We start from the raw sequence: 19,756 nt of genomic DNA, 5'->3' as shown, positions 1-19,756 counted from the left end.
CATTAAGAAAACTTGACCTGGTCACTCTGTGTGTTAGGAGAGCATTTGCTTGGGGCTTATCATTGATGGTATTGAGATGGGATTGGGATGTTTCTAGCTGTGATTTTCCACTGTCAGGTTTTGGGTGAGGTTGCTGCATCATCGCTAGTAAAAACTGCTCAACTTTACGGTCTACCATTTTAGGGCCTTAATGTGCTATGGCCTACATTGCGTATATACAGGGCCACTGGCTTGGTCACTCGGCATACAATTTTGCAGTTGAGCGTTCAAAGCATAACAATGGAGTTGCAGCTGTTATCATACTCGGCTACAAAATCTGCAGAATTTAACAAGTTTATTTATGGCTTAATTAGGTCAAAAGTGGCAGTTTGTGGGAGGACCTTCACAAAGGCTGAGTAGTCGCCTTTCTATTGGTTATTGGTGTGTCGGGGTGTTGAAGAACTGGTACTAATTAGGTAAAACCTTTTTGCTCAGTGAGGACAATAAAAAAAAAAAAAAACTCCCATGACAATACATAGTCCATTACGCTGTATAATTGCGCTCTTCTGGCGAGGGGTGGAATTTGCTGACCGTTTTACTTGGGGTGGAGGAGGCATACTTTAGGTGGCTGACAAAAGATAGTAGACCCCTCCTCGGCACGCCGAGGAGGGGTCTACTATCTAGGGGACAATACACAATACATCTAGGTGGCTGACAAAAGATAGTAGACCCCTCCTCGGCACGCCGTACACGTCAATTTTGATGAGTTTGCTGAAGGATAAGTCCACACTTTACATTCCATCGGCGACTTGGTCTCTCTAAAAGTATAAACGTTATGATCTTTTCCCAGAAACATTTGGCCTGGGTGGGAGGGGAATTAAGGATTATTTGGACCTTTGGAAATGCAGCGACTCCTAGAAACAGCGACCAAGTTCGAAGAGAGATATGATCATATGGCCGATAATCCTAGAGGAGTATAACAGTGTGGCTGCATAATAACCCAGTTGCTTGTTTAGCTGAACTTTTTGGAAATCGGTAGGAGAGGGATTATAGCGTAGTGGAAAGCACAGTGAAATGAATGTATGTGCTTCAGTCCTGGAAGCACAGAACTATAGCATACATTCCTGGAATTCTTTCTAGTGGTACACAAGGAGACCGTGGGAGAACAAGTTAGTCGTACAGTGAAGTTTATGATGAGGCCATTGTTAGAATCACTAGCATTTTCAAAGATAAATAGCATTGACGTTCTTAGATGTGGAGTTAAGAAAAGTGCTTCACAATATTGTGAGTGCATAAACTGGATACACAGTTTTGACTGGAATAACCACAAATCGATATTGTGGTAGGACACCTGAAGTGAGAAATCAAGTTGGCTTTAGCTTCTTACAGTTCATCCACATGAATTTCATTTGTCAGGGCTGTGCAGTTAATTAGTAATTCAAACCATTTATTTTTCATGGGGTCGACGTACTTTCCAGCATGTTACCACATGCACAACAGTAACATATCTGTACCAACAAAAACGGCTCCCACAGCATCAGTATTGTCATATACTTGCCTTCAAACACATTTCCTACCCGGAAGCAATTGGTACAGTCTAAAGTACGGCACCTACAGCCCCCCATGTCCATTGCAGCTCTGGGCTGCTGTTTACTCCACTCCAAGCCTAAAAAAAATGTTAAATTGTCGAATGTTTGTTTAAAGGTTAATTGATATTAAAGAAACTAGGGAGTTCTACACCGCTTAACTTTAGGAACACCTTTTAAGACCTCTTGCAGCAAAATATGATTTCTCTTCAAGCTTATTTTCATTAACATATAGAACCGTTTGACTTTAGTACATCAGATTATCAGTGCATTGAGAATTTTTTTTAAAGTGATCGTTTTCAAACCTGATTTTAGAAATGTTAATTCTCCAACCCCACACCCTGACATCAATGCCAATAGTGAAATAAAGAGACCAGCCAGTTTTTATGTGCACTTTTTATTAGGAAGAAAAGGGGTGTTAAGTGAAGTAAAACCACTACCCTGGCTCACACGATTTGGTAGGATTTATCCCTGTTTTCTGGTTTCTCATAGTGCAATTCAGCCGTTAGATGTATATGCTTCACTTCCCTTACATCCACCTTACCACCCCCAACCCAGCCTCTGAAATCAGTGTGGCCCTCTATCATACCACACTTTCTGGCCCCATGGAAAATATTTGTGAGTACCCATGGACTACAGTGTCCACATCCGTGATCCATGTATTTTTTTCACCTTACAATGTCTGATGAAGCTGGGGAATAGGGGACAATCTGCCTGGCCCAAAAATCTGACATCTGCTTCCACGAAGCCAGGTCTTTCCTTACATGTTTAATTCCTGCTGCCAACTGTGTTTAGTGCAGTGAAACAGATTGTGCCACATCACTCGGGGACACCACCACATCACTTGGGGACACCATCACTCGGGGACACCACCGCATCACTCAGCTCAACCACATCATCACTCAGCACCACAACAGCACTGTCCTTGCTTTCTACCAACAAGCATTGCCATAGCTAACAGGACTCTCATTAGGAAAGTGTAAGCTATTGGCTGTGTGAATAACAATGCTATTAATTTATATATTTTCAAAGCCAACACATTTAAAAAAGTGTCATTTACAATACCAATAGCTCACTTTCCTAATGTGAGACCTATTGCATTGCAAATGCTTGTTACAAGTGCTGCCCTGCCCATCAACGACAAAGGGAGGTCTCTCCAGAAACTGACCTACACTCTCAAGCTCTCCAATCCTCTACCAATGTTTAGATCCATCCAGGCGAAGCCAACACATTTAAAAAAAAGTGTCATTTACAATACCAATAGCTCACACTTTCCTAATGTGAGACCTATTGCATTGCAAATGCTTGTTACAAGTGCTGCCCTGCCCATCAACGACAAAGGGAGGTCTCTCCAGAAACTGACCTACACTCTCAAGCTCTCCAATCCTCTACCAATGTTTAGATCCATCCAGGTGACACCACTCCCTTCCTCACTTTTTCTCACTTTCTCTCACCTTTCCTTTACCGAGAGACAGGTAGAGATAGATGGGTGAACAGCGTTGTCTCCTTTTTAACAATCAAAGTGGGGAACCTGGTCTAGAAATATCAACCAGAATAGTTGGTGATTACCCTATCCTAAGGGACAGACAGGAGGGGTGTGGACCAAGGGTATCTGCACCACTGAAAGTAACACGTCCCGTGCTGTTATAAATACATAGAGAGGGAGACGACCTGTTCCTTGTATCCCCTGAGCTCCTATATGGAATAGAGGTCCATGGCTAGTGCAAACAGTAGGGGTGACAGGGCACATCCCTGTTGGGTTCCAAGATGTAATTGGAACTGCTACGACTCCATATTGCCGCCTCACACCATGGTGCCTGGTTCAGTGTACAATAGTTTAATCCGTGCTGTGAATTTGCGGCATTTTCCCACCTTCCTCAGTACGCACCACAGATATTCCCAGTCGACTGAAACACCTACTGAATCTGGGAATGCCAGGACACAAAAGCCCTTCACTCTGGTGCGGCGCATGTAAGACATAGGCCCGTCTATGAATGTTATACATGGTGCTTCTCTGCGGAATGAAGCAGCACTGCTCCTCGTATATTAGTGGACAGATACGGCAGCAGCAGTGCCGCCAGTACTCCACTTAGTATTTTTACATCACTATTTATCAATGAAAGCGGTCTGAATGAGGACCCCTCTAATGGATCTTTGCCCGGTTTTGGAATCATTAATATATGGTCCTCAAGCATGGCTGCAGGTAACCATCCCCGTTGGAGTGCTTTCTGATAGACCTCCAACAATAGTCGTGATCACATCTGCATATCTTTGATAAAAATTCTGACGGGAGGCCAGCTCCTCCTGGCATCTTTGCACATTTCAACCTTTGCATTGCTGCTAGGATTTAATCTCTCGTGAGTGGCGTTTCCGTGGTTTCCCTCTCCTCCAACCTCAACCGTTTGAGATGTATCTACTCCAGGAAGGCCACCCGGTGATCACTTTGCCCACAGTTTGAGCCTCATATGTTTGCAGAGCTGAGCCTGGAATACCTAATTGATTACTTGATGAGCATTGACCGTTCCCGGATGCATTTTGCAACACCATGACTGGTTTCCTGGAGTCTTGTTGCCTGACCAGGCTCGCCAACAGCGCACCGTCTTGTTCCCCCTCCACATGGAGCCTTTGCTGTGTGTGTTTTCCCCAATCTGAGCTGGTCATCTAAGAGGTTCCTACAAATTTGTTGCCATTCCTCTAACCTCTGCGGCTGTGAGAAGAGCTCCTCTTCTATTAGTGAAAGTTGGGCCTCTCCCTGGCCTATGTCTCGTTCCAGGAAGCGTCTAATGTAATACAATGTTTTGAGGCATACCTCTTATCTCCACCATCGTATCCTAGTCATATGCTCTACTACAGGAGCTTCCCCAATTTTCTTGAAAGGAATTGTCAAGTGCCTATTGCACCCTATCTGCAAACGGTGGCTCTGTGAATGGAGAGCCTCTGCTTGCAAGTGCCACAGGGGTACCGCAGGGTGAGTTTGGGCTCAGCAGGAGCAGTGAATTATCAGATAAGTATAGCGCTAGGTAGGATATGTCCCCCACCTTCTGCACCATTCCCGTTTAAACAAGACTGTACTCCAGGTGCTGTAAACCCTTGTGGCATAACAGGAGAAAGTTCTAGAGTCTGGATGTGTTTCTCTCCGGATATCCAGTAAGTTCAAAACCCGCATCAGTTCCCTGAGCTGCCCAGTTATGTGTGGTTATGTGGCTCAATGAGGAGGTTCATGATCAAGCACCCAGTTAGTCGCCTGCTAGCACCACCTCGGCTGACATATAAGGAGTGGCAGGGGACACCACTCCATTGTAGACACTCTCACAATCCGGGCTCCATACAGGATAACTTAGCGTCCTTCTATATGGTCCACAATATGAAATACCTACATTTGTAAAGTTGACAGCTACCTCTAGAGAGGTGTCCCAGCGCTGGGGGCCGTTGGGAAGATTAAACCAGAGTCACATGGTGCTGGGCTAACCTGGTGCCGTGGATCGAACTGTGAACCCTGTGGTCTGGCACCCTGGCTGCTGCGCCACACCTCTTCCACAGTAATATGCGCCTGATGTTTAAAGGGGGCACCTGGGACCACTCATACCATAGAATTGGATACTGTTCCTCTAGGGATAGTGTCTGTAAGGTTTGTGATGTGTATGCCAAACACCAGCTGGTCAGCGGTGGGGACAGTGTTATAGGGAGCACTAGGAAAAAAGAATATTCAACTTGCTTAGCGCACAGGATCAGCAGTGGACCATTTATTCTAACTCATAAATAGGGTAGTTATACTCCCATGACCGGTTGTACCACCAGATGGAATGTTGTTCTATGCTTTTAAAGGTTTTTAAATTGTTTGACATTTACACATTTTAACAAATGATAGAGCACTGTATCCAGAATTTGGATTTAAAAGTTTAAAAGGAAAAAGTTCCCTAGAGGAACAGTATCCAATTCTATTGTTCACATGGCCTTATGGGCACTTTTACTGGACCTCTCTAAAAAGCCCCACTGTCCCTCCCCCTTTTGAAAATTACCACTCATACCATGGCACCATGGGTGTACCAAGAATATGAGGTTGCGCTTAATTCCCCCCCCTCCACTTTTGCGAAGACTCGAGATAGTCTCCCTACACGTGAGTCTCCTGCAAAAACGGTGCAGAAACACAATAATGCTTAAGATAGGAATGTACTCTGTGTCTTTTTTCCAAATGTGCAAACTCCCTGATATTGCATGTCCGGAATTTAAAGACCCCATCCATTCACACCTCTCCAACTCACCATACAAAACCTGAAACCTCCCCCAGCAGACCAACAGGGCACGACAATCCAGAACACCAAAGCCTCCAGTTGCCTGAGCAGCTAATGTTCCCCTGAAACTGTAACAAAAATAACTTCACACTTTCGCAATGCCACCCCTGGGCAGTAACGCTAACCATCCCTATCGCTAGGCACTGCATAAACTAGTGCTCCTGACCCATTCCCAATAGTTTCATTACCATCAAACCTAGAATACAAAATGAATGTTATACTAGGGTGCACTAGGACTGTGGTGTCTGCATGGCATTACCCCCGCACATCCTTCTTGGCCACTAGATCCGTGGTACCTACTGTTCCTACCAGCCCAGGATTTCACCCAGGATTTCACCTAGCAATACATACACTCGGGCCCCGATTCTTATTTCCCTTCATTTCTTTTAGTGTGAACCCATTGCAATCTTCTACAGTTTAAGAAATAAAACTGTCCTTCCATGGAAAGTTCTCAATGTAACATTCACAGGATACCCAAAAGTAGTTGCAAGTCAATGGGAGTCACAGTATCAAATAGTGTCTTAGTTGGGCAAAACGTTTTCTTACTCGCAACGCTAAAACGTCAGAATGGTCCTCCATCCGTGCTATCTGACCAAGTTCCAGAGTTACTTTATTGAGTCTGAAAGGAGTCTCACGGGTCCGGCATCACCTCCGTCTCTGAGGGTTTCATCCTCACACCACTATGCAAATTATTGGTTTGGGGGGCCTCCGACTGCCTGCATCTCTTGGCCTTCCTCCGTGGTTGTGTCTGATGTCGTTGCCTGTTTATGGAGCGCCCACCCCATGGCATAACGATCCTGGAGCACCAGCCAGCATATCCACCTAGTCGCTAGCTTCGCCTGCCGTCTAGAAAACGTGTGCTTTCCTATATTTCAGCACTAGGAGTTTTGTTGGAAACATCTGACTGTCGCAGATTAAGGTCACGTAGTCATTTCTTAACCTCCAGGTATGATTTACCTTGGTTTTGAATCTTGAATTTAATGTAGGAATATAGATCTGGGCCACCCTCAAAATTTGGAGGGCCCTCCATGCAGACATGCTGCAAAACTGCATTGCGGTCCCTGAAGTTGAACAATCTGGCTATAATCGACTGTGGCAGCACACCTGGGCGTGTGGGAGGTACCAATGCCTGCTGTGCCCTTTCGATAGTAAAGAACTTCAATAGCTTTTGTGGGTGCATGATCGTGACCTGCCAGTCCTCTAGTAAAAGTTCTCTGGACTGGCCCTCCGCCTTTTTGGGGAAAACCTATAAAACACAGGTTGTTCCTCCCCACAGCATCCTCAATGCATTCCTCAAGTCTGTAAGGAGGAAACTGTTTCAAGCAACATGGCAACTTCAGTGGTAGTTACAAGGTACGCCACCTTTCAGAATGCAGCTCCAAGAAGGTTGACATCAATGGCCACAATCTATTTTTGTGGCCAGTTTAACCCGGTTTCCTTTATAGCTTCTATCAAGTTCGCCAATGATGGGTCCCGCAGACTCTGCTCCCTGCTCTGCACCCCCGGTCCGTCTCACGTTTTTTCAGCCATTGGGATGGTGTGGGTGTATTTGATAATTTTGTTAGCCTGCGCTAACTTTGCCCCTGATCCTTCACCATACTGCCCTGGTTCACATTTACAGCACCATTACTTTAAGTCTCACACTGCTCTGGGCTGCCATTGAGCACAGGGGATCTGTAACCCTACAATGTCCCCATCACCGGATTTAGCAGGCAACCTTAATACATTAAGCACTGGCAGTTCCACAGGGAAGGGTGCTACTTTTTGAGAAAAATCGTATCCAGTTAGTATTACAATCCCAGTAACTGGTACATAGCCTCAGAACAGACAGACACACTTGAGGCCTACAACACCCAGACCCCGGCATGGGCTGGACTGCCGGTCTCTAGGGCGTATCTACACTCCTGTGTGTTCCAAGTTATGGGCCTCTTCTCGTCCAAGTAGGTCCATGTCTCCACCACCGAGCTCTGGTGTCCGGTCTCCCCTGCAGTATTAGAGCTCAAGATGGTCGCAGGGACAGAGGTCGGAGATCGAGCTCCGGGGTCCAGGGATCACTAATTTTTTGCGAGAATCCCCCCTATAAGACAACGACTCCTGAAAACCGTCCCCAAGCAGACATCTCGAAATCACGCGTGGGTCCCCCGACAAGACCGGAGACTAGCTGACCCCGCCCATGAGGACTGGTAGCCAGCGGACTCTACAACTCTGGATGATGAGCCTTCGGACACTCACACTTGGACCAACAAGGAGTCCGAATCGCTGACCACAGTATAATGAAAACTATATCGATACCTCCAATGCAAAGAGGGAACAACCGAGAATACTGAAACGGAAATTGAATGCACACTGTGACGAGACTCCTCACCGGACCTGGAAAATCTCACCACACCGGACCTGGAAAATCTCACCACACCGCAACGAGACACCTCACCCAGACCTGGAACTCGGAACGGTGCAAAGTGGCACAGAAACAGAATCTGCCGAAACACTCAAGGATAGGGAGACTGAAGGCACGCCACCCACAGCCTGACCCCAAGATGGTGGCAACCAAGAGTTCACCTTACTCCCACCTACGTAGCAAATGCAGATGCCACTATGCAGTATGCCACTCCGTGACAAGACTCACCGCACCCAGAACTCTGAACAGTGGCATACTAAATCTCGAATGCACAGGATTGGCAGACTTAAGACATGCCACCCCCTGCCTGATCCTAAAATGGCGGCAACAATCCGTTTAACCCGTCTCACACCTAGGTAGCATATTCCCACCCGCGGTCAACGGAACACCGAACACAGCGAATAGATACTCAAGCAGACAAGAGATCCAAGGACTGGGAAAAAGAAGGCACGCCACCCCTTGCCTGACCCCAAGATGGAGGCAGCATAGAGACTATGCCTGCACCATAGATGGAGATTGCCCTCCCCTAATTCACCGTGCCAGCACAGCCTTTAGCCCATCCTAAGGAATTTCCCTCTGAGCCCCACAGCAATATTTCAATCTGACTCTCCGGCCAGAGAAAAGGGTGATATCTGAAAGAGACACGTTAGTATTCGATTCCTTACCTTAGAATATCCCCAGGCGTCAGACTGGATCCGGAAACTTTTGCATAGCAGTACCCTTGCGCGTCGTCTGCGGCTCCGCGTCCGTCGTGGGCGCCGTGATGACGTCGTCGGAGTACTTAGACGCCGCCTCCGCGTGCTGACGTCAGCTTTATATATATATATATTTTTTTTTCGCGCCAGCAAGCGCAGATCTGGAAAAAGCAGTAACCCTAGTCAATTTTTGACTAACTTTTTGATCGTTTTTTGATAATTTCTCGAAGTCTTTCGACTCCGATTGGTGCCGTAGCCCGCAGGCGACTCTAACTCCGGCAGTCTGTCCCGCTCCCCGAGAGGTCTCGGGTCACGGGAGGTCGAGGGACAGGTTGCGGGCCCGGAGCCACCACAGCTCTGAGTAGGCCGCACTCCTCCGGGTCGAAGTCGTCGTCCAGGGGTTCGGGTGACACCGCCCACGCGGCTCCGTCGGAGTCGCGGGTGCCGCGTTCAGCTCCACACCCTCCGGTCCCTGGGCTCAACGCGACGCCCGGAGGAGATCGAGCGCTTCCTCGTGGCCATGAGAAAACTCTCTCCTCTGACGGGCTCCGCGGCGCCTTCGGGCCCAGCGGGCCCGTCTGGGGCCTCTAGCTGGTCGGGTGCTTCGGCCCTGACGCCGCCGGCGCCTTCGGGCCCGGTGCCGCAGGTTCCCGCTATCCCGACGCCGCCGGTGCCTTCGGGCCCGGCGCCGCAGGGTACAGCTGTCCCGGCGCCGCGGGATGCCACTAGACCTTCTTCGGGATCTGGATCGTCGCCGGTAGACCTTACGACTTTCCCGGCGTCGGACCATCATGTGTCGCCTCCGGCGCCGTCCTCGATGCCCCCTTCATTCCTGGTCCGACGTCTGGACGGCCACCATGGGCGCAGCTCCAGACGTCGTTTGGGGAGTTTCACTTCTATGAGCAGGCCCCATTAGTTGAGAACCCTGAGTTTCAGGAGATAGGTGATGAAGGGGATTAGGAGGGGTCTGAGGACCCTCTGACCCGAGAGTGTCAGTCACATGAGGACTGGGCAAGAGACCTTGGGGAGGCCAGTGGCCTGGACACCTCTCCGGACACTGGTTTTGTCTCCCCTCCTACCGTGGCTACGGAGGAGGGGGCAACCTACAGTGTGGTGTTGATGAGTGCTGCCAAGGCCTTGGGCCTTGAGCTCCCTGTTGCGGCCGTGAGGACTAATCTCCTCACTGAGGTCCTTAAACCGCAGTCAAGCTCTGCCGAGCCTCTGCTGCCCTTTAATGAGGCCTTGACCGACGTTCTTCTGGGCACTTGGTCCAAGCCCGCTACGGGTTCGCACGTAGATAGGAACGTGGCCAGATGCCACCGCCCAGCACCGGGCGACCCATGTTTCCTGTCCACCCACCCTACCCCCGAGAGCCTGGTCATCCAGGCCTCCAATTCCCAGACCGCATTCCCGTCGGCACCGCCGGACAGGGAATCCAAGAGGTACGAGCAGTACGGCAAAAAGATCTTCTCGTCCCTTAGTCTGGGTCTGCGGTCTTCCAACACCGCATGCCTCTTGGGCCGCTACACCCACTCTCTGTGGGATACGGTTGCGGAAGTGCTGCCAGAGTGTCCGTTGGAGGTACGGACCAAACTCGGCCAAGCCCTTGTGGAGGGCCGGGATGCAGCCAAATATTCTATACGGTGTGGGCTGGATACCACCGACTCACTGGGTAGAGCGATGGCAACGACGGTGGCGGTCAGACGTCACGCCTGGTTGAGGTCCGCCAACTTTTCGGCCGATGTCCAGAACACCTTGATTGACATGCCGTTTGATGGCCGTCGCCTCTTTGGCGACAAGGCAGACCATGCGCTCGAGCGCTTTAAGGACTCCAGGGCTACGGCCAAGTCCTTGGGCCTCTCGGCCACGCGCCAGCAATCTGCTGCCTTTCATTCCTTTCGTGGCCACGGAAGGGGTGTACCCACACGTGCCGCCAGCCACGCTCCGCAGGGTAATACCCAACGCGGTGGCGGCCGTGGGAACCGCCGTCCCGGCGGTCGGGGACAACGGCAAGGTCAGTCCACACCTTCCCCCGCAGCATCCGCCGCAAAACCCTCCTAGTCCGTGCTTTCAGGCCCATGTGACGCCAGTGGGGGGCAGGGTTCGCCATCACCACCTCCACTGGCGCTCTGTCACTTCGGACAGGTGGGTGCTGCAGATCGTCCGAAGGGGCTACTCCCTCCCCTTCGAGGCGACTCCTCCAGCCATGCCACCGCAGAACCACCGTGTATCGGGGGATCATTTGCGACTTCTGCAGGAGGAAGTTGCGGCCCTCTTGGTCAAGGGGGCCATCGAGTGCGTTCCTGGGCCAGAAGTAGGATGTGGTTGCTACTCCCACTACTTTCTGGTACCCAAGAAGGGCAAAGGGGGCCTACGCCCTATCTTGGACCTAAGGAACGTCAACGGCTTCCTCCGGAAGGAGAAGTTCAAGATGCTGACACTGGCTCAGGTCCTAGCTGCCCTGGACCCAGGAGACTGGATGGTAGCGTTGGACTTGCAGGACGCTTATTTCCACATCCCCGTCCTGCCGGCCCACCGGCGCTACCTGCTGTTCACGGTTGGCCACGAGCACTTTCAGTGTACCGTGCTCCCCTTCGGCCTTACCAGCGCCCCACGGGTGTTCACAAAGGTGATGGCGGTGGTCGCAGCTCATCTGCGCAGGTTAGGGATTTCAGTCTTCCCCCTACCTCGACGACTGGTTGTTGAAGGCGGGCTCGCCCCAGACAGTCGTCAGCCACCTCCAGACTACGGCAGATCTCCTGCACCGGCTGGGGTTCTCCTTCAATGTGCCAAAGTCACACCTGTGCCCCTCTCAGAAGCTCCTTTTCATCGGAGCGGTTCTCGACTCGGCGCGGTTTCGGGTTTATCCACCCGAACAGCGGGTCCGGGATATTCAGGCTAGGATTCCCATCTTTCAGCCGTAATCCCGGGTCTCGGTCAGGTTGACGCTGCGGCTTCTGGGGCTGATGGCCTCCTGCATCCTGCTGGTGCATCACGCCAGGTGGTGGATGCGGGCTCTGCAGTGGGACCTGAAGTTTCAATGGGCCCAGCATCAGGGCAACCTGTCCGACCACGTCCTGATCTCGGAGGGCACTGCGAGGCAGCTGCAGTGGTGGCTCACGGACCGCGATTGGGTCAGCGGCAGATCCCTCTCCCTTCCCCAACCGGAGCACGTAGTTGTGACGGATGCATCCCTCCAGGGCTGGGGAGGACACATGGGAGAGGCGGAGATCAGATGCCTCTGGTCTCCGGCGGAGGCCCGGCTCCACATCAACCTGTTGGAGTTACGGGCGATTCATCTAGCACTGAAAGCATTCCTCCCCTCTGTCCGGGGGAGTGTAGTGCAGGTGTTCACGGACAACACCACCGCCATGTGGTACTGCAACAAACAGGGCGGGGTGGGGTCGTGGACCATTTGCCAGGAGGCTCTGCGCCTCTGGCAATGGCTGGAACGCCAGGCGTGACCCTGGTGGCTCAACACCTGGCAGGTTCTCTGAACACCAGGGCGGACGAGCTCAGCCGTCGGTGCATGATGGATCACGAATGGCGTCTGAACTCGGATGTGGCGCAAGGCCTCTTTCAGCAATGGGGAGAGCCTTGGTTAGATCTATTCGCCACCGAAGAGAACGCGCAATGTCATCAGTTCTGCGCGTTGGAATTTCCAAGGCGGCACTCGCTCGGAGACGCTTTTCGTCGCGAGTGGAGCTGCGGTCTACTGTACGCCTTTCCGCCTATACCACTTCTGGCCAAAGTGCTGAAGAAGATCAAGCGCGACCGGGCCCAAGTCATCCTTGTGGCCCCGGACTGGGCTCGAAGGTACTGGTATCCAGAGCTACTCAGTATGTCAGTCGATTCCCCCGGTTCGTCTGCCTCTTCAGGAGGACCTTCTGTCGCAGCAGCAGGGGACGGTCCTCCACCCGAACCTGTCCAGTCTCCACCTCCATGCTTGGAGATTGAGCGGCGACAGTTGAGGCCATTTGACTTGCCTCCTGAAGTCTGTAACGTCATTCTGTCAGCCAGGCGTCCCTCCACAAAGCCGGTATACGCCTGCAGGTGGAACAAATTTGTGGCATGGTGCACAGCAAAGGCTGTGGATCCTCTTGCTGCCCCTCTTTCTGAGGTTCTGCTCTTCCTTCTCTCTCTTGCCCAGCAGGGCTCTGCTCTGGGCACTATCAAGGGCTACCTTTCTGCCCTTTCAGCCTTTCTGAGGCTGCCTGATCAACCTTCTTTGTTCAAGTCCCCTATTGTAAATAGATTTCTAAAAGGCATCACACACACATTCCCTCCTGTTCCGTTTGTGATGCCTCAGTGGGACTTGAACCTGGTTCTTACGTTTCTGATGTGCGCTCCTTTTGAGCTGCTTCACAACTGTCCTCTCCGCCTTCTAACTCTGAAGACTGCTTTCCTGGTAGCCATCACCTCTGCCAGGAGAGTGAGTGAGCTCCAGGCCCTTTCTTGTACTCCACCTTTCCTTTCTGTCCATCCGGACAAAGTGGTGTTGCGTACTAAGCCATCTTTCCTGCCCAAGGTTGTCACGGCCTTCCACATCGGGCAGTCTATCACCTTGCCAACCTTCTTCCCGCCACCGCATCCCTCAAAGAGGAAGAGCGGCTCCACTGTCTGGACCCAAAACGTGCGCTCTCATTTTACTTAGATCGCACACGCCAGTTCCGGGTGGATGACCAACTCTTTTTGGTTACGTGGGCGCTAAGAAGGGGAAGGCGGTGCACAAGAGGACCATCTCCCGGTGGATCATCTTGTGTATCCAGGCATGCTACTCCTTGGCTAGAAAGGAGCCCCCTGTTGGATTACGGGCTCATTCCGCCACGGCGACTACAACTGCCCTGGGCCGGGGGGTGCCCTTACAAGACATCTGTCAGGCAGCTACGTAGGCATCACTGCACACGTTTGCAAGACACTACTGCCTGGACAGCCAAGTCCGGAGGGATGGCTTCTTTGGCCGTTTTGTCCTCCAGGACTTTCTGGTGTGATTATTGGTTCGCAGACCCACCATCGGGGTTGGTATTGCTGGGGTATCTATTCTAAGGTAAGGAATCTAATACTAACGTGTCTCTTTCAGATGCACAAGTTACTACTTGTGTAACGATATATCTGTAAGAGACATTAGTTAGTATTAGATTCCTTACCGACCCGCCCATCCTCCCCGTTCTGGGAACCAATATCTAGGGTTAGGGTTGTCCCCTTTCAGGGCCCTAGTTTCAATGGCACCAGTGTTGGTTTTTAACATGGCTCTGCGTTTCTGGCGAGGAAAAGCTGTGTCTAAGAACTGACGTCAGCACGCGAAGGTGGCGTATAAGTACTCCGACGTCATCACGGCGCTGACGATGGACGCGGAGCCGCAGATGACGCCTACCGACGCGCAAGGGTGCTGCTACGCGAAAGTTTCCGGATCCAGTCTGACGCCTGGGGATATTCTAAGGTAAGGAATTTAATACTAACTAATGTCTCTTACAGATATATTGTTACACAAGTAGTAACTTGTGCACCTCTCCCCACCTCTCATAATCCAGACGTCTGGCCCAATAACGGCGGCTCCCCCGCTCCAAATCCGTGTTTCAGACAGAAGAAACAACTGTCTGGCCCAAGTCAATGATATTCGGCAGCTTTAATTCATTCCAGCCAAAACAGCTATTTGCTCCACGCAACTACACCTATTCCATTAGCTTGAGAGGAAACTAGACTAGCCTCACCACCCCTTTCCCTCTACTCCCCCCAAATGACTGCCCCCACCTACCTAACCTTGCTATAGGGTCGAGAGGCTTCCCCCCTGATACCGGACCCTACCTTAAGATAGAAGAGGAAACAGAAAGTCAGTCCCCACTCCCTCAATCACAGCACAGACCAAAGGCTAAGCACTCTGGCTATATTAGAACTTTACCCCTCCCTTCTTACTCAAACACAGAGAAGGACTCCTACCCTAAATCCCTTCTCCCCTCTGTTATCTAGACTGAACACAGCTCTGCAGAGCCGTGCACCCTCCCTTTTAGGATACAATGTCTCCTCCCACCTCAATCCCCACTCCGCCCACCCGCACTTAATGGACTGAAACCACAGCCCAAACTCCTTCTCGATCACTTACCCCCCCACCTCACTCCAAAAGCAAAAAGAAACCACAAGCATAGAGTCATTAGACAGCACCCAGAAACTCTATTCGCGGACATATACCACTGCTCCTCCAAAGGTTAGCTAAAAACTTACCTCATCTTCTACACCTTAAGATCTGCCAATTTTAATAACATCCTTAAAACCCGCCTGAGCATATCTAAAACAACCAACACTCCGTACAGCCGCAAACTAGTGATCACACTCCCAAACTGCCCTAAATATAATGGTTACACCTCAGTGACCATCTTCACCACCGGCACTGTCATGATCCAAGCCAATAACAACAACCTGGAACCCTTTGACTCCATCTTTCCATTGCTCCGCGATGCCCCAGCACACCTGCACAACTCTCGCTCACCCTACTCCCTATCCCACAATATACCACACCCCCATGAGATCTCACAAGCAAATGCAAGACTTTTGCCAAGAGAGCCCGGAATACACCCGTACACCACAGACACCGACACCAATCACACTAGGCCTCCCAAGACACAACGGGCTAGCTCGACGACTACCCCCATATGGAACTAGACAGAGAGATCCAATAATGCAAGATCCACAACGTCCTCCCAGAACGCCCTGACCCACTCCCAACAGAGAGATGTCTCAGCGACTTGCCCTGATGGAAAGTAAGCTAAAAACGATAATACGGGGCCTCTTAGAAATCCTAATGAAACTCTCCACACACCGAAAGCCCATCCAACACTCATACCCGCCACCCTCAGTCACCAACTCAAATACATACGACCCTATAAGAACCAATGGGACACAAACCCCCTCGAACCAGTTGCAGAGACACCTAAGAACCAGAGACGCTATGTCCTCCAGTGAAGTATTGGATCTTGCCGCCTCATATGACACTTCCACCTCCTACTCCAAGATCCAGATCATCACCAAATTTAGAAGAGACCATTCCGTCCCCCCTCCGATCCGCCAGACCCCCAGCCTCCCTCACCAATATCCCAAGGGCCCAGCCAAGTGAGAATCTCAAGAATAAAGGATCCAACACCAACTTCATGCTCATTAACTGCAGTCCGGCTATCAAACATGCAACAGAACTTGCAGAGACCATCCTTTCACACGACAGACATCATATTCATCACCGAAACCTGGCTGAACGATTTCTCTTCCCCAGATCTGGACATGCTTGTGCTCCCCAGGTTTCACAATCCTCCACAAAGACAGAAAAATCAAACAAGGAGGGGGTTATAGCAATCATACATAAGAACAACATCTCTGTGAGGGAAAGGGATGCCCCCAAATATAACTCTTTCGAATGTCTCACTTCCACTATCAGGATGAATAACAGACCTTTACTCTGCCACCTCTTATACCACTCACCAGGAAACAATTCCACTTTCGGGGAACACCTCTCCGACCTGATCACTCAATCTGCACTCCACGACTCCATCATCATCCTAGATGACCAATCTCCACTGGAGTGATGAAAACAACACGCTAATCAAAACCTTAAGCAACCTTCTAAGCAACAGCAGCCTTACCAAACACTGCACAGAAAACCCCCACAACAAAGGCTCTATACTTAGGCCACTCTATCGACCACACCCTGCCTGTTCTGACCACCATATCATTCTGTTCCACCTAAACCAAAAGATCCAAGCCCATCACGAAAGATTCCCCCTGCTGGGCGAGAAATCTAAGTCCGATTCCCCTCACAGACCTGGGAGCAAGGATAAGCTTCCACCTCTCCAGCAACTCTGACAAGCTCTCAACTACAGAACTCGCCTCCCACTGCAAAACTACTATGGACCGAATAGCCCCAATGAAACTAAAGTCTCAGAAACATACCATCTAGATCTTGGTGCAACACAGACATAAACTCCCAAAGATGTGAATTAAGAGCAGTAGAAAGATTCTGACAAAAAAAGTCCTCAATCCTACGAGCTAAACTCAAATCAACCCGAAAGAAATACAAAGATCACATAAAGATGGAGAAAGCGTCCTTCTTTTGCAATGCCCTTGACAACTCAAAAAACAGACCTAGAGAACTCTTTAACCTCATCAGATAACAAACGTCCATACCCCCGTTGACCCCAGTTGTGGCCTCCAAGGACATGTGACAATTTTGCCAATTTCTTCAACAACAAAATCACCAAGATAGAACTCTCCCTGGACGTGCAAAGCAGTTCCCCAGTCAGCAAAGCGCTCACAAAGACAGATGGTGCTACCAAACTTAAGCACCCACCTAACTTGTGGAACTCCTTCAACCCAATATCCGAAGCAGAGATCGTCGAAATGACTGCCACCATGAAACCAGCACACGTACTGGATCCCATACCTGCCCACCTGGCCATAAAACTCAAACTATCCTTAGCCCCACACTGGACCAAGATCATAAACAGCTCTCTTGAGTACTGCTGAACTGCCTCAAAAACAGCCAAGTCACACCTCTACTGAAAAAAACGGGCCCTGACACAAACAATCTAAACAACTTCAGACCTATCTTCAACCTCCCTCTCCTAGTGAAAGTCCTAGAAAAATTTGTTCTCCTCCAACTCACCCAACACCTAGACAGCACTAACCTCCTAGACCCTCACCAATCAGGCTTCAGAAAAGGATGTAGTACACAGACAGCAATCCTAAATGTAATTGATGATATGCACACATCTCTTGATACATGGCAATGCTGCCTACACATACTCCTGGACTTATCGGCAGCCTTTGACACGGTTGACCATAATCTACTCATTAAAGCACTCTAAGAAAGAGCTGGAGCAGAAGAGGTGGTACTACAGTGGTTCACCTCCTTTCTACAGAACCGCACCCAAAGTATAAAATCAAACACTTCTCATCGAACAAACTCCCCGTTAGACGGGGTGTCCCCCAAGGATCAGTACTCTCCCTGCAACTGTTCAACATCTACATGGAACCCCTCACCACCATACTAAAAAAATCCAACATTCCCTTCTACCTCTATGCAGACAACACCCAAATCTACCTGGAAAGCCCCTCCATTGATGACATTAAGAGACTGATCGACACACTCAAAGCAGTCCAACACTGGTTTTCTCAATCAAGACAAGACTGAAATCCTCCTAATCTCCAACGCTGAGGATGACCCCTAAATCTCAGAATGGCTAAAAGTGATTGATGCGCTCAACTACAACCCCACCTTAGCTGACTCTGTAAAATCGTTGGGAATCACCCTGGATCCCAAATTAGACATGAGCAAACACATCAAGAACACTGCAAAGAACGCCTTCCTCAACCTAAAACTACTAAACAAAATAAAACCCTTCATTCCTCAGAACGACCTCAAACAAGCTACTCAATCCCTAGTGTTGTCCAGACTGGAATACGGGATTGCAAACCTCACAGGATCAGCTAAATCTCACTTAGCTCCCCTCAGATCAATTCTGAACGCTGCAGCCAGAATGGTCACAGGAGTTAAGAAAAATGATCACATCTCCCCTGCACTCAAAGCGCTAAAATGGCGCCTGATTGAAATGCGGGCCAACTTCAGAACTAAATGCGGGCCAACTTCAGAACTGCCTGCCTCACGCACAAAGCGCTGCACACGGGGAAACCCGCATACCTGGCCGCAAAACTCCAGAAGGCCGGCCATACGAGAAGCCTGAGGAGCACCAACACCCTACTCCATATCCCTCCAAGAACTCGCAAACAAAGAACCGCATCCCGAACCTTCACAGGTAATGCACCCAAAATCTGGAATTCCATACCAGTCCATATCAGGACGAACCCCTCCTACTTACAATTCAAAAAGCAGCTCAAAGACCTCCTCCTCAACAGATCTCTCCCACATGGATAGCTGCTACCTAACATTCGAAGCATGCCCACAGCAGCACACATTCACTTTGGCGCTAAGAACTGTACCTCATGACGCTAAGAACTCTACCTCATGACGCTAAGAACTCTACCTCTATTGCCCCAGGAACCCTCCCCCGGCCGAATCGCGTCACGCGTCATTATGCTCTCTTTGACAATAAGGCCTTGTATATACTATTGTGATTATTTACCCTACGATTGACATTGTGCGCTCCACGCGGATTTTCTGTGATACGTCCTGAGACATTGTACATACTTATATGTTTATGTCTCTTAAAAGTGTTCATGCTGTAAAGCGCTCCGATACCTTTGGGTCTGGCTAGCGCTATATAAAACTCTTAAATAAATATTATCCAGGCATGCAGGGGGCAGGCGGTCATTGAGGGCCACTCGCCACAACCCTGCATGGGGGGTCCGCTCATAGCAGGGTTGGGGAAAAGTTAAAGACGAAGGTCTCTGGTCAACTCAGCAGGTTCCCCCAGGCAGAAGAGCAGAGGCAGTACCACTGTTCCATCTCTGCCACCATGACCTTGCTGGCAAGCACTATGCTCTAGGCCTCACCTCCAGGGAGTACTCTTCACACTCCAGGCAGCAGTCCGGGAGGTGTGTCCCTTCTCTAGGCAGGCTACCTCCGTGTATATCAGCCCTAAAGGCTGGTGTAATACGGCCAACAGGGTGTTTCCCGCTGGCTCCACTTGCAGTCTAGGTCTCAATACGGTGGGACTCAGGTGTAGGGGGAGCCTCACCTGATCGTCATGGGAGCACCCACTTCCTCCAAGGCCAGCTGCCTACGCTTCTCCCAGGTACCTCCGCACCTTATAGCTTCGCACCACTCCCGTAGATTCTCCGCAGGATGCCTCGCTCCAGGTCTCA

This window comes from Lissotriton helveticus, chromosome 3_1 (assembly GCF_964261635.1).
Source record: "Lissotriton helveticus chromosome 3_1, aLisHel1.1, whole genome shotgun sequence".
Classification (NCBI taxonomy): Eukaryota; Metazoa; Chordata; class Amphibia; order Caudata; family Salamandridae; genus Lissotriton; species Lissotriton helveticus.
This window is presented reverse-complemented; position numbering follows the sequence as displayed.